Source organism: Petaurus breviceps, unplaced genomic scaffold (genome assembly GCF_028583685.1).
Source record: "Petaurus breviceps papuanus isolate PSGF00001 unplaced genomic scaffold, PetGlider_PUasm1.0 90775, whole genome shotgun sequence".
Classification (NCBI taxonomy): Eukaryota; Metazoa; Chordata; class Mammalia; order Diprotodontia; family Petauridae; genus Petaurus; species Petaurus breviceps.
The window spans coordinates 9726415-9740255 of record NW_027187342.1 but is presented as its reverse complement, the minus strand read 5'-3'; the positions used below and the strand labels follow the sequence as shown (position 1 = coordinate 9740255).

The window sequence follows — 13841 nt, the reverse complement described above, 5'->3', positions numbered from 1 at the left end:
CTCTCTCTCTCTCTCTCTCTCTCTCTCTCTCTCTCTCTCTCTCTCACACACACACACACACACACACACACACACACACACACACACCTTAATTTCTCTGCTATATTTGGTATCTGCAGGAAAACTAAAGAAGGGAGTTGGAGCTCTAACAATAAAAGAGCATGAGGCGCCTACTCTGAGCCATGTGGAAAGCTTGAGGAGGGAGCCTTTTTTTTTGCTCAGCCTACTTAAATGTCAGTGACTAAGACTTGATGAATGTACCCTCGCCGAGAATACTGGCTGTTATTATTTGTGGCCAACAGTGTGGTCTGTTTACAGGTCGGTATAAGCCAAACGCCGAAGGAAACGAGGGCAGATATCATGGAAAGGAGTCAGTATGCCCAATGAGGGACCCAAATGAAAATATAAATATAAACTTTCCATCAACAAATACTGATTTATCTGATGAAGGGGGAAATGGAACAAATATTTGTTAAGGTCCTACTATTTGCCAGACATAGCACTAAATACTGGAGACACTAAAAAAGAAGAGAAACAAACATTTATTAAGTACCTATTGTATACCAAGCACTGTGCTAAGTGCTATACAAATATTATCTGTGAGGTAGGCCCTATTATGATCCTTATTTCATAGTTGGGGAAACAGGTAGACAGAGGTTCAGTGACTTGTGCCAGGGTCACACAGCTATTAAGTGTCTGAGGCTACATTTGAACTCAGGGCTTGCTGAGTTTTACTCGGCATCTACCTGATGAGTTAATTAGAAAAAATTTTCTTTCCCATAATGCCACAGGCCTGAGATATATAAGCAACATATAAAAGAGAAAGGAAGTTATACTGGAATGACTGGTAGCGTCTGTGGAATGATGGTGTCAATTAGGGGCATAACACTGTCTGGGGCAGGCCATCTTATAAGGAGCACCCTAGAGGAGCTGGTAAATGTGGGTGTGGCAACAGCCTCTTGGAGCTGTATAAAGCTGGTGCTCTAGGAGTGGGAGCTGAGACGGATACTCACCAGCCATCTAGATACCTCCTTGGTCCCTGCCTTTTGTGAAGGTAGAGGGCCCCAAGTTGGCTGCAGCATCACTACATTTCAGAACTCTTTCACAGACATCTCATGGATGTCAGGTAGTGGATCTAGGGTCAAAGACCCCAGAGCTGCTAGGCACAACCTGTGTGACCCTAAACAAGTCACTAATCCTCTCTGGTCTCAGTTTCTGCATCTGCATAAGAGGGGGTTGGATTAGATGGTCTCTAAATTGAGGGTTTTACACTTTCTGAAGAACATCAGGGTTCAGAGGAATCACATCTGCTCTCATCCAACTTCCTCATTTTATGCCCAAGCAACTTACCCAAGGTCACAAAGGCTGACGGTGCCAGTGTGTGAGGTCTCAGCAAGATACTTAAAGTGAAGGGTCAACTAGTGTGAGGTCGGGGCTAAAGATGTAAATCTCTAATCAGCAAAATAAATTATCAAAATGGTGATGATAGTTGGAGAGCAAACTCTGCAGGTAAGGGAATCCATGGGTAGAAACACTCCTGAGCCTTGCTGGTGCAGCCACAGACATAGATAGGGCTGGCTTGGAGAGAGGGCCACTGGCAGTATTCAGTGAGCATTTGCTGTTCTTCAGTCATTTTTCAATCATGTCCAACTCTTTATGGCCCCACTTGGAATTTTCTTGGAAAAAATACTGGAACAGTTTGCCATTTTCTTCTCCAGCTCATTTTACAGAGGAGGAAACGGAGGCAAACAGTATTAAATGACTTGCCCAGGGTCACTGAGATCATATTTGAACTCAGGAAGATGAGTCTTCCTGATCCCATACCCAGCACTTTATCCACTATGCAATCTAGCTGTTCTCAGGGGGCATACAAAGCATCTACTGATTTTAAGCAACCTGTCCAATACCCACTGACTTGGCCTTTAAAGCCCTTTACAATCCAATTTACATTTCCAGACTTATTTTGTATTCCTTTCTCTATTTTCCAACCAAAACAGGCATACTTGCTTTTTCTTTGAATGCAATATCCCACCTCCAGGCTATATCCTATGCCCAGAATGCACTCCCTTTTTATTTCTACCTTTTAGAATCCCCAGCTTCCTGCATGACTCAGATCATAGAACACCTCCTACAGGAAGCCTTTCATGATTCCCCTTCATTGTTAGTGCTTTCTCCTTCTCAAACGATCACATTTATATGTCTATTTACTTTTTTGTATCCATCTTCTCTAAGAGAACTTGAGTGAGAAACCATTCTGCATTTTGCCTTTGTATTCCCAGAACCTAGCATGGTGTTTTATACACAGTAGGTGTTTAATAAATGTTCATTGGGTTTGGGTTGGAGTGGACTAATGTTCTGTTTTCCAAGGTTGTTCCTTACTTTACACTTCCCTGCCATACTCCCTTCTTCTTCTAGTCAGCACATTACCTCCATCCTTTCATCCAGGTTCTCCTCCCCAGCATCACAGACTGCTCACCACCCATAATACAGAAGGCCGCCTTTATCAGAGGATAATGGTATTATACTTTCTTTGCCTGCGGTAATAGAGGGAGTAGAGGAACCAGGGCACAATTTCAGCATTAATGCTGATTTTCAAAGGTTTTTTGTAAGACTGATATCAACTCTTTTTCAGATCCATCCTTTGAAAAAAAGTCTCTTTGGGATACCCAGATCAAAACAGTAGAAAAGAAGGAACAAAAACCTTAACAAGTGTCTTTAACTGGTGGCAAATGCTTAATTGCTTTCTGATTATGCCCTGACCTAGTCTCATCCAAGTAGGTATATAACTCACTAAGGTTGATTAGGTTAATTATCATTAAGACTGATAAGGCTGGAAGTCATACTTAGAATGTCTCTATTTGAAGTTTTCTTTTTTTTTTTTAAAGCAATTGGGGTTAAGTAACTTGCTCAAGGTTACACGACCAGGTGTTTCTGGGTGGGTGCTAAGTGTCTGAGCCCGGGATTCGATCTCCAGGTCTTCTCAACACTGGAGCCGGTGCTCTTACTCGCTGTGCTACCTGGCCGCCCCTTGAAGTTTTCTTAATAAAGGAACTCTGAACCCTGGGCTTTTCTGGAAAACAAGACTGGTACATTCAGCTGTTCATGCATTGATTCATTGAATAAATATTTACTGAGGCATCATGGTATAGTGGATAGAATACTGCATGTGAATTCTGCCTTGGACATTGTCTCTCATTGTCTCTCATTCTCAAAGAGGACCAGAATGACATCACTATGTTAGCATCAGGTTACAATGAGTCCCACTGTAGCTGATCAGACCAGATCAGAAGGCTCTACTACAGGTCAGGTACAAAGAGTCCACATGAACATTTAGAGTGGAGATGTCTTTAAATTTGTGCATCTCACATTTTGTTGGAGCTACAGCAGTTGTTTTGTTCATAGAGCTCAGCACCTTCTTTCATGTGGGCACGCCACTCCGGGCATACTGTGACAGCATCTCCCATGTCTCACAATTGATTCCAAAGTTCTTCAGAGAGACTTTGAGTGTCACTGCATTGCTTCTTCTCACCTCTGTGTGAGTGCTTGCCTTGTGTGAGTTCTCCATAAAATACTCGGACATTAGCTGTGTGACACTAGCCGAATCACCCAACTTTCCTCATCTGTAATATAAGGGGATTGCACTAAATGACCGCTAAGGGCCCTTCTAGCTCTAGTACTCTGATTCTATTACCATTGCTAGCAATTCATAATTATATTCAGTTAAATTCAATTTAACAAACATTTATTAAGTGCTTACCATAAGCCAGGTACCATGTTCAACACTGGGGCCACAAAGACCAAAAAATAATAATAACAATAATGGTCCTTGTCATGAAGAAACTTACATTTTACTTTATGAAGCACTTTTTTCACAACAATCTTGTGGGGGCAGATAGTGCTAGTACATTGTTATTCCCATTTTATTGATGAGAAAACAGGCTCAGCAGGGTGAAATAACTTACTTGAGCTCTCATGATCAGTAAGTGGAAAAACCAGGTCTTCTAACTCTAAAACATGAATCCTTTCCATTACATCACAACTATGTGCAAGGCCCTGAGCTAGTTGGGATATTCTGATGGGATATTGGAATATAGTGGGATAATTGGGATATAATAATGGGATATTCTAATAAGCAAGATGTCATCCTTGTCTTCAGAGATTTACAACTTAGTAGGGGAAATATCTATACATGCCTATATGAGGCATAGAGTGAGTGCCATAAGAATCCTACCTATCAGAGATGTATAGGAATTCATAAGAGGAAGAGGTTAATTTCAGCTAGGATAATTAAGGGAATCATTTGAGCTTTGAAGTCTGTAAAGACAGGTAAAATTATAACAAATGTAAGAGAAGATTCCAGATGGTGACAGTAGCAAGAGCAAAGTGGTAAAGCCAGGAAAGTACAAAGAAGGCACAGGGAATGGTGGCTAGAATGTAGGGTATTGTATCGGCAGCCACACTGGCATAGCCAGGATGGCTGCTAGCACAGGTTCTTAGATCTGCTTTACTAGGAGAGGTAACTGTTCAAGGGATCAACAATCTTTTAAATTACATTCATTAGTTCAGGGAAAAAGGCAACACCCTGATCTTCAGAGAAAAGCCAAACAAAGAAAATAGAGAAAATACAAGCAGAGAAACAAAGACCAACAGACAGGGCTTCTAGCTATCTGAGAAATTAGCACAGATCAGCAGACAGATTCGATTGTCTGACCAAGGCAATACATACATACCGTGTTTCCCCGATAATAAGACACTGTCTTATTAATTTTTTTGGACAGAAAAACACCAGAGGGCTTATTTTCAGGGGAGGGTTTATTTTAATGAACATTGACAGCAATTTTAATAAACAGGTAAATGTGAACAAAAAAAAATGTACCTTTATTCAATAAGCAAATCACTGGGGAAGAACAGGATGACGCGCTCACTGCTGCAGCTCTGATTGGATGCAGCTCGGAGCACCACGTGCGTTTCACCCAGGGGCAGGGGATCACCTTCACTACAGTAGCAATCTCAATAGGGCTTATTTTCGGGGGAGGGCTTATTTTAGAGGAATCTTACACAGTAAGAGGAGGGCTTATTTTCGGGATAGGTCTTATTATCAGGGAAACACGGTAGTTACCAGAGAAAGAAGCACCAACATCTGGGTTTTTCAAAGCTGGGGGCAGGGGGGACCTCCTTAACCACTACCCAGAGTCTCATCTGGTCAAATCACAAGAACATTCTTCCAATGAGTGAACCCCAAAGCAAAATGCTAGCCTCAGAGTATTGATACTATTTTTTAGAGCCAGAGGGTATCATGACCTTTCTGACTCAGTGCCTACTTAGAAATTAACAAAAGGTGTGGAAGACTTCCTACAAGTAAGCCTCCCCTAAGCAAGCTTCCCTTAATTGGCTCCATGTGAGGCCTATTAATGAGCAGGGAAGATCTTATATGCCATTTACATTATGCATACGTGTAAAGAGGGAATGGGAGAGAGGGCAGGAGCCATAGTAGAGCAGGCCTTGGGTGCTACTCTAAGAAGTTTGGATGCAGTACTTTCGTAATAATGATATAACCGTCTGAAGGCAGGATGTCTTCTTGGATTTTACTAATAAATTTGAATCCAATATAATAGAAGTTGTAAGCATACCCTAATGTGATTGATTGACTCCCAAAACATGGTAATATGCAAAAGAAATTTATATGTGGGTAGGACAATTAGTATCTTAGGAACGAAGCTGAGTGGAGTGAATCATGTGATATTTTATAGAATTTAGAGTTGGAAAGGACCTAAACTGCAGAGTTTTCAGAAAATCGGTAGAGTGCACCCTCAAGAATGATGAGTATGGTGATGAGCTTCAAGATCATACTATGTGAAGATATTTTATGAGGAAGTACTGGGGATGTTTAGCCAGAAGAAGGAATACTTAATGATAAGATGGGTTCCACTTGTTCGACTTGACTGAAGGAGAGAACTAGAGAAATGGGCAGAATTTGCAGTCAGATTTAGGCTTGATTTAAGGAAAACATTCCTGAAAATTAGAACTACCAGGAAATAAAATGGGATACCTCTAGAAGTAAGGACATCACCCTCTCCCTCACTGGAAGTGTTTTTCTCATTCTGGATGACCATTTCTTGGGCATATCACAGAATGGATTCTTGTTCAGGTACAGGAAAAGACTCAATAGTTTCCAGAACTATAACTAGGAATTCTAACTCCCAGGACAAATTTAATTGGTTGGGATGGGGATGGGGGTGGGGTGTTTAAGGCATGACTATTCTTGGGTGTAGTTGAGGCAGGCTAGAGACAAAGGTCATCAAGTTGAGAAAATTGAGTAACTGGGAGACCAGGAGGTTGAGGAACAGGTTGGTCAGGGATTGGGGTGAAGACGTCTATGAGCTAGGTTCTTAGGAAAGGGTGAGATTAACCCAAAGGTCCATAAATGTCTGCAACTCTTCCTCCTGTCAAGGTGTGAGAGAAGAGGCAGCCATCTTTGCAGAAGATTACCAAGGGATATGGTATTTCTAGGAAAAAACTAGGTTTTAGTGAACACCAAAAGTGAAAGGAATGTGAAAGAAATTTAGGATTCTAGATTTTGTACCAGGAGGAATCTTAGAGGTCATCGACTACAACCTAATAATTTTACAGATAGGAAAAATAGGGCCTAGAGAGGTGATATGACTTGTCCAAGGTCATACAGCTTTCTAAGTGACAGAGTCTGGATTTGAACTCTGATCATCTAACTAAATACAGTAATCTTTCTACTGAGTCACATTAAAACAGCCAGGGCAGGCATTAACCTTTTGTATTCTTTGGATACAAGAGTCAGAAGCTGTCTCCACAGCTTGTAACACAATTACCCCACCCAATTCAACACTCCTCCATGTACCCCCCTCTCCCATGGCTGACCTCAGGTATGACTATTCTATTAAGGTAGTTATAACCTAATAGGACCCAAACACCTGCCACAGCTAGGCAAACAAAATTCCCTGTCAGTCCCTACCCATCATCTTTCCACCCCTTTTCCCCCTTTACTTTGTAGCTACTTCAGTTGCCTTCATCAAGCAGATTCTGTGCCCTAGTCAATGGCCAATGAATCAGTTCTCTTCTTCCATTTTTCATTTTTCAGTGGAAAAGAATGAATATTATAGGACAAGCAGGCATGGATGGATTGTGATATCTTTCCCCAAAAACTCATCCCTCTTCTGAATATCCTTATTTCCATCAAGGATACTACCCTTCTTTCAGTCTCTCAGGTTTTCAACCTTCTTGTTATTTTTGACTCCACACTTAACTGAAATCCCTCTCTTTAAAGTTACCAACAACCTATTAACTTCCCAGTCTGATGGTCTTTCCTCAGTTCTCATCCTTTTAAACCTCTCAGCAGCATTTGACTTGCTGGCCATCCTCTCCTTCTACATACATTCTCATCACTGGGTTATCATGACACTGCTCTGACCTGTCTGACCACCCTTCCTCAGTCTCTTCCACTGGATCATCATCCATAGCCTTCCTCTGGACTGTTGGTATTGCCCATGTCTCTGTCTTTACCTCTTCTGCTTTCTTCACTCATGACTTCATCAAATCCCATAGGTTTAATTAACTCTAGGTAAGTGATTCACAGATTTATATATACCTGAACTCCATCCCACATTGCCAACTGCATATTGGTTGTTTTGAACATGATGTCCTGTAGAAGTTTCAAACCCAACATGTCAAAAACAGAATTCATCACCTCTCCTCTCCAACCTACTCCTCTCCTAAATTATCCCATTTCTAGTGGAACCACCATCTTTCCAGTTACCAGGGTTTGGAACATCGGTGTTAACTTTAGCTCTTCATATTTCCTTCCCCTTTCTTAGTGAATCAGTTGCCAAATCTTGTCATTTTTATAACCTCCCTCATCTCTGTCATCTTCTCTCTACTTACTCACATAGCCAATCTCTTAGTTCAGGGGCTAATTACCTCTCACCTGTATTACCACCATTGCCTTTCAGTTGGTCTATTTCCCTCAAGTCTCTCCCTACTCCAGTCCATCCTCTCTACAGCTGCCAAAGCAAACCCTCCCTGTCACTCCCTATTCAATGGTTCTCTATAATCTAATATTACTTCATCTTTACATTTTTCAATGTCTGTTTTTGTGTAGGTTTTACAACTTTTAGAAATCAGGGGCGTACTGAGTATTTAACAGCTGTCTCCCAAATTATCTACGATACTCTTTTAAGTTTAGTCTGCATTTATTAAGATTTTTCCATAACTTTTAAAAGTCCAATCAACAAAACAATAAATCAAGCTCTAATTTGTAGCATTTGTTTATTTCAGAGGTATTAATGATTATGCCACAAATTTAACAATTTGTTTTCTAAGAGAACTAGTTTTAGTAATCATTAGCATACCAACTATGTAATTAGTATGGCAATACATATAAATAATTTACAAATAAGTAAATGTACATATACTGGGGGGGGGGAGGTTGTGCTCAACATTTTGTTTCATTGTTGTTGTTTACTTTTAATAGGGGCCTGGAATCAGAAAAGATTGTAGACCCCTTCCATAGGAAATGAGTCTGTATTTAAATTTTTTTGTGGTCGAGCCACAGAAGCTACATGGAGGTCTAGAAAGTGATGGACTAAGTGTGGTCTCACCTAAACTTTTCCCTGTTCTCTTGCTATATACTGCTTACAGAGAATGGGCTACAAGCTTTCCAAGATTTAAAGAATGAACTATCCTACTAACCTGCACCAAAGAAGGCTGACCTTTGAGCCAAGCGACCTTCAGCAAGCCTGGCATTTGTAAGTAGTATTCAGAACTCCTGCAGAATGGAGACTGACTGGCTCCAAAGTTAAGATTGGGAGGATAAGAAGCCTCTTACCTCTCTGGTCTGATTTCCTTGTTGGTTAAGCAGCAGCTGTAGTTAATAAGCATTGCCCTCTGGTGGGGGTGGCTCAATGTGAAATGAGCTGGTGGGTCCAGCACCAGCCTAGTGCTAGCAGAGAGACTTTTTTTTAGAAGAGGGGCTGCAGGAAGCCCACAGGACTTACCCACACTGTTCCCCTCTCCTTGTCACTTTCCTCCCACCCCATCATCTCCCCTGGAAATACAGGACAATACCTCTGGTGCTCAGCTAACCTTCCTTCCCCCCCCCCCCCATTTGACAACAACCATAACAAACTTTCCCAATCCATCAAAAATTTCATCGTCAACTTGTTTCCTGAAGGTGACCTTTGGGACAACTTACATTTATGATCACTCAGACATCCATCCTTATCTGTATCACTGGTCTTATTGTAAACTAATTACATGGGGGATTAATTATAATGGGAGAAAAAACTTTAGCTAGTTTTGAAAATTTCAGATTTAATGTAGAAAATTTCAATTATGGAGGTAATTACTAAGCTTGAAATAATTTGCATTATGTCCTTAATTATCCTTTCATTTGTGTCCAAGATCATCAATAGAGATTCTTGGGATGGAAACTTGGAATGAATGATTAATCCTAATGAGTTTTTTGTTCTTGCTCTCTACATTTTAGCAACTACTTCCTCCTATCCTGGAAAAAGAACAGAGCTTGCCAAGCCAGGGTAGAGGAACCTTAAATTAGAAATGAGGCCTTCATAGAGATCAGGAGGAGCAAAAAGGCATTTGGACTGAAGAAAGAAAAGGCTGAGCGTCCAGCATCAGTTTTCTTAATGGTTCAACATAGTTCATTCATTCTTGGTTCTGTCCATTCCTCAAAAGAGAGACTCTTCCCTCTAACATAACTTTGCCAAGTCATTATTAATTTTTTTTCCACTCAAATTCATCCCCAAATCTATTCAAATCCAACAACAGAGACAAGAGTCTCATGTCACCTGATATAGATCTTTTCAAGTTTTATTTGTAAGTAATAGAAACCTGGTGCATTAGTCAGTCCCCAACAAAATTCTGGAATCGTTTATTAAACACTAAGAAAAATAACTTGCTATTGGTTGTTCAGTCTTGTCCAACTCTTTGTGACCCCATCTGGGGTTTTCTTGGCAAAGGATACTGGAGTGGTTTGCCATTTCCTTCTCCAGCTCATTTTACAAATGAGGAAACTGAGGCAAACAAGGTTAAATGACTTGCCCAGAATCACACAGCTAATAAGTATCTGAGGCCAGATTTGAACTCTGGTCTTCCTGGCTCCAGGCCTAGTGTTCTACTCACTTCACCACCTAGCTGCCCTGCTATCATGACACGCACATTAAACAGCTGAGTTTGGGAAATAGCAAGAAGATCATTTCAAATGGAATATAGAAGCTGTGCTCATGAAGAGGGGAAATGGAAAATAAACCTGGAAAGGTAGTCTGGAATTAGACAGTGAAGGGCTTTAGGATGTTAAAGATGAAACTGAGGAATCTGCAAAAGAATGTTTTGTTTTGGGGATAGAAGAGATCTGAGCATATTTGTATAATAGGGGTTGGAGAAGTACTGGCATCCTGGGATTTGTAGTTCAGAGGGACAAGCGTTTCCTCTTAGCTCTGAAACAGATTTAGGGCCATCCTGATCTTGGGGCCAGATTTAAGTCATACATACCCAGGAGTTGTAAAAGGGACTCATACATTGTCAAGAGTCAGAAGGAGAAGTTGGAATGTGGACCGTAAGAGACGTAACTCATGCCCAAATGTCACAGCTTGGAGTCTGGGTTGTGTGGTATAATAACAAGCAGAAAGGGTTGAGCCTTGGCCACCATGGGCCAAGTGCAAGAAAGACCTGTGCTTCTCCAGTCTAACCATTTCTGTCCTCACCTCGGATCACAACAATCCTGGCTGTCTACACCTTCAACCCTTTCTTGAAACTTTTCCCTAATGCTTTTTGAAAATTTCCTGCCCTGGGAATGTTTATCACCCTGTGTTTAAGTGATATAGGTCTCCATAGTGTAAAATCCCTACGCAGGCTTCTAGGAGATTTAATTCAGAGTTGAGGTCTCTTCCACATATACACAACAAGTCTCTCAGCCCTAAAGCTTTGTGGGAAATGGAACTCCTGACAGGTCCTGTAGAGACCATGAATGATAAGATCATAGATCTAGAAACACAAGGTACGTCTATATAGGCATTCTAATCTAATCCCCTCATTTTATGGATGAGGAAACTGAGGCTTAGAAAGATTGAGCAATTTACCTAAGATAATAATGTTGTAGTTTAATTACGCCATACTCTGATCAGATCATATCCGCCATTACCAGGTAATAATGTTGTAGTTTAATTACGCCGTACTCTGATCAGATCATATCCGCATGATCATGTTTAGTGCTGGGTGACACATTTTAAGAATATTAACAAATTGGAATGCATATGGAGGAGGATGACCAGGATGGTTAAGGTTCTCAGAAGCAAGCCAGATGGAAAAAAAACATCAAGCATGTTTAACCAGGAGAGGAAAAGTCTGGGGGGGGGGGTGGATGGGAAGGGGAGATGCGGGCAAGGAGTGGGAGTGGAGAAGGAATGAGGATATGATAGCTGTGCCATAAATATTGAAAGGATCTTTATTTGGCTCAAAAATAAGGAAAACCTTTGTCACCATCACAGTTGCCAAAAATAGAGGGTGTTATAGTTGTTGTTTTAAAATGAGATGATGAGTTCCCCATCGTTGGAAGTATTCAAGCAGGGACTGGATGACTCCATTCTTATTCGGGGTTGTGTAAAGGAGGTTTCTGTGTGTGTTAGGAGGGTTAACTAGATGATGTCTAAGGTCCATCTCAATTCTAAGATTCTAGGGCTCCTGCCTCAGATTTTTCTGACCCTTTTAAGCATTTGGGATCTGGAAGGCCTTGATCATTAAGGCTCAAATGGAAAAGCTGATGACTTTCCAAGGGTATTAAGAGTAAGTCTAAATTTATTTGCTTTAAAACTAAGATTAAAGAAAGGTTATGGGTGTTTTTTAAGAATTGACAGTGAATGGGTTAGGATTTGGGAAGGAAGGAAATGAATAAAGAAATGTTCCTAAAGAAACCTTCACTAAAGCAGGAAGTTTAAATGATTTTATAAGCCAATGAAACACTTTGTCACCATGAAGCTTCATATAAATGTGTGCTACTGTCATTTCTGGTGTTCCCCAATTAGTATTGAGTTCCCTGAAGGTATCAGACCCTGGAGAATCATCTCTTGGACTTACTGCAGGGGCCACTGCGTCTGCATTTGATCATAGTATTTTGGCCCACACTAAGCATTCCTGCATTTACAATTAGTCAATGGCAAATTCAGAGGACTCTGGAACAGTGTACAAGTATGATATCATTTATCCTTCTACAGCCCTAGGGGTGTGTGTGTGTGTGTGTGTGTGTGTGTGTGTGTGTGTGTGTGTTTAGGAGTGTGCAGATGTTGGGATGAAGGAATCACAGAGAAAATATTTTCCTAGGTTTCTTCTGTGGAAAAGGCCATAATTCACAAGTCAAAGACAAACCAGTATTTCTTCTTCTGTTTGTTTTTTTCTTTTCTTTTCTTTTCTTTTTTAAAGACTAGGGTCTCTCTATCTGGCCTAGATTTGTGACATTCCCCCCCACTACAATGACCCACCACACTGATGCCAGACTTAGTGCGAGGACTAGATCAATTTAGCCCACTGCAGCTCAGGAGATCCACTAGCCTTGGTCTCCTGAGTAACTGGTTGCTACCTCTAGCCCAGCAAGTCACTGTTTTTGATGATGGATAACCCCTGAGCCTCTGTCAGGGACCCTTGGGAAGACCAGAGATTCTCTAGGACTGGAGGAGGACAAGTCTTGTTCCAACTTGTTAAAAAAGAGAAAGGGAGAAAGAAAGAAAGAAAGAAAGAAAGAAAGAAAGAAAGAAAGAAAGAAAGAAAGAAAGAAAGAAAGAAAGAAAGAAAGAAAGAAAGAAAGAAAGGAAGGAAGGAAGGAAGGAAGGAAGGAAGGAAGGAAGGGAGGAAGGAAGGAAGAAAAAAGAAGGAAAGAAAGAAAGAGAAAGAAAGAAGGAAAGAAAAAGAAAGGAAGGAAGGAAGAAAGAAAAAGAAAGAAAGAAGGAAAGAAAGGAAGAACAGAGGGAGGAAGAGAGGAAGAAAGGAAGGAAGGGAGGGATGGAGGGAGGGAGGGAAGGAGGGAAGAAGGAAGGGAGGAAGGAGAGATTAGAATCTACAAACTATAGGCCAGTGAGCTTGACATTGGTTCCTGGAAAAATTCTAAAATGCCTTGTGTGGAGGCCAGGGAGATTTAGTTGAGTCAGAATGCAGCATCCTCTGACTAGCTAGTAAAAGGAAAAACATCTGTTGGGGCTCATGAGTTTTAAGTGTTTACTGATTCAGAGTATTTTAAACCCTAGCTTTTCTAGGGGACTAAGGGCCTACAGACCATTAAACTGATAGTAAACATCTTTAAAAGGAAAGTGCTAATCATGAAGAGCCAGAATGTCTTCATTAAGAACAGGATAGTCTAGATTAACTTCATTTTTGACAGTTACTAGGTGACCTCTGAGGTCCCTCCCTTCTCTGAGATTCTGCAATAACGAAACCTGCATGGCATTATATAGTTACAGAGCACTTGCACAATCCTCATCCTGTGAGGAAAGATATTTTTAGCTTCATATTTTGTAAATGAGGAAACTGAGGCTCAGAGAGCTTAACTAACCTACCCAGGCATACAACTAGCTAATGGCTGATCTGAGACTAAGGACACAGGTCGTTTGGCTTCTACTCCACTACTCCCACCTCTGCCTCTAGGCCTGGTCCCTCCATCAGGCTGGTTCTCTATAAATGGACCAAGGTGAAAGCTTTCTCTCTCTGTCTCTGTATCACTCTCTCCATCTCTGTCTGTCTGTCTTTCTGTCTCTGTGTATGTCTCTGTCTGTCTCTCTTTGTGTTTTCCTGTCTCTGTCTTTCTGTCTTTG

General features: G+C 41.0%; 2 long non-coding RNA genes across 5 annotated transcripts in view; both read left to right on the top strand.

The window, feature by feature from the left end:
• Nucleotides 1-9939, top strand: part of LOC138146942 (uncharacterized) — a 47488-nt gene extending 37549 nt beyond the window's left edge. For all 3 annotated transcript variants that reach the window (XR_011164661.1, XR_011164659.1, XR_011164660.1), the window contains 2 exons: nt 8668-8774; nt 9515-9939. This is a non-coding gene — a long non-coding RNA (uncharacterized lncRNA). The remainder of the gene's footprint in view (nt 1-8667; nt 8775-9514) is intronic.
• Nucleotides 9940-13550: 3611 nt separating this feature from the next.
• Nucleotides 13551-13841, top strand: part of LOC138146940 (uncharacterized) — a 5492-nt gene continuing 5201 nt past the window's right edge. For both annotated transcript variants that reach the window (XR_011164658.1, XR_011164657.1), the window contains exon 1: nt 13551-13717. This is a non-coding gene — a long non-coding RNA (uncharacterized lncRNA). The remainder of the gene's footprint in view (nt 13718-13841) is intronic.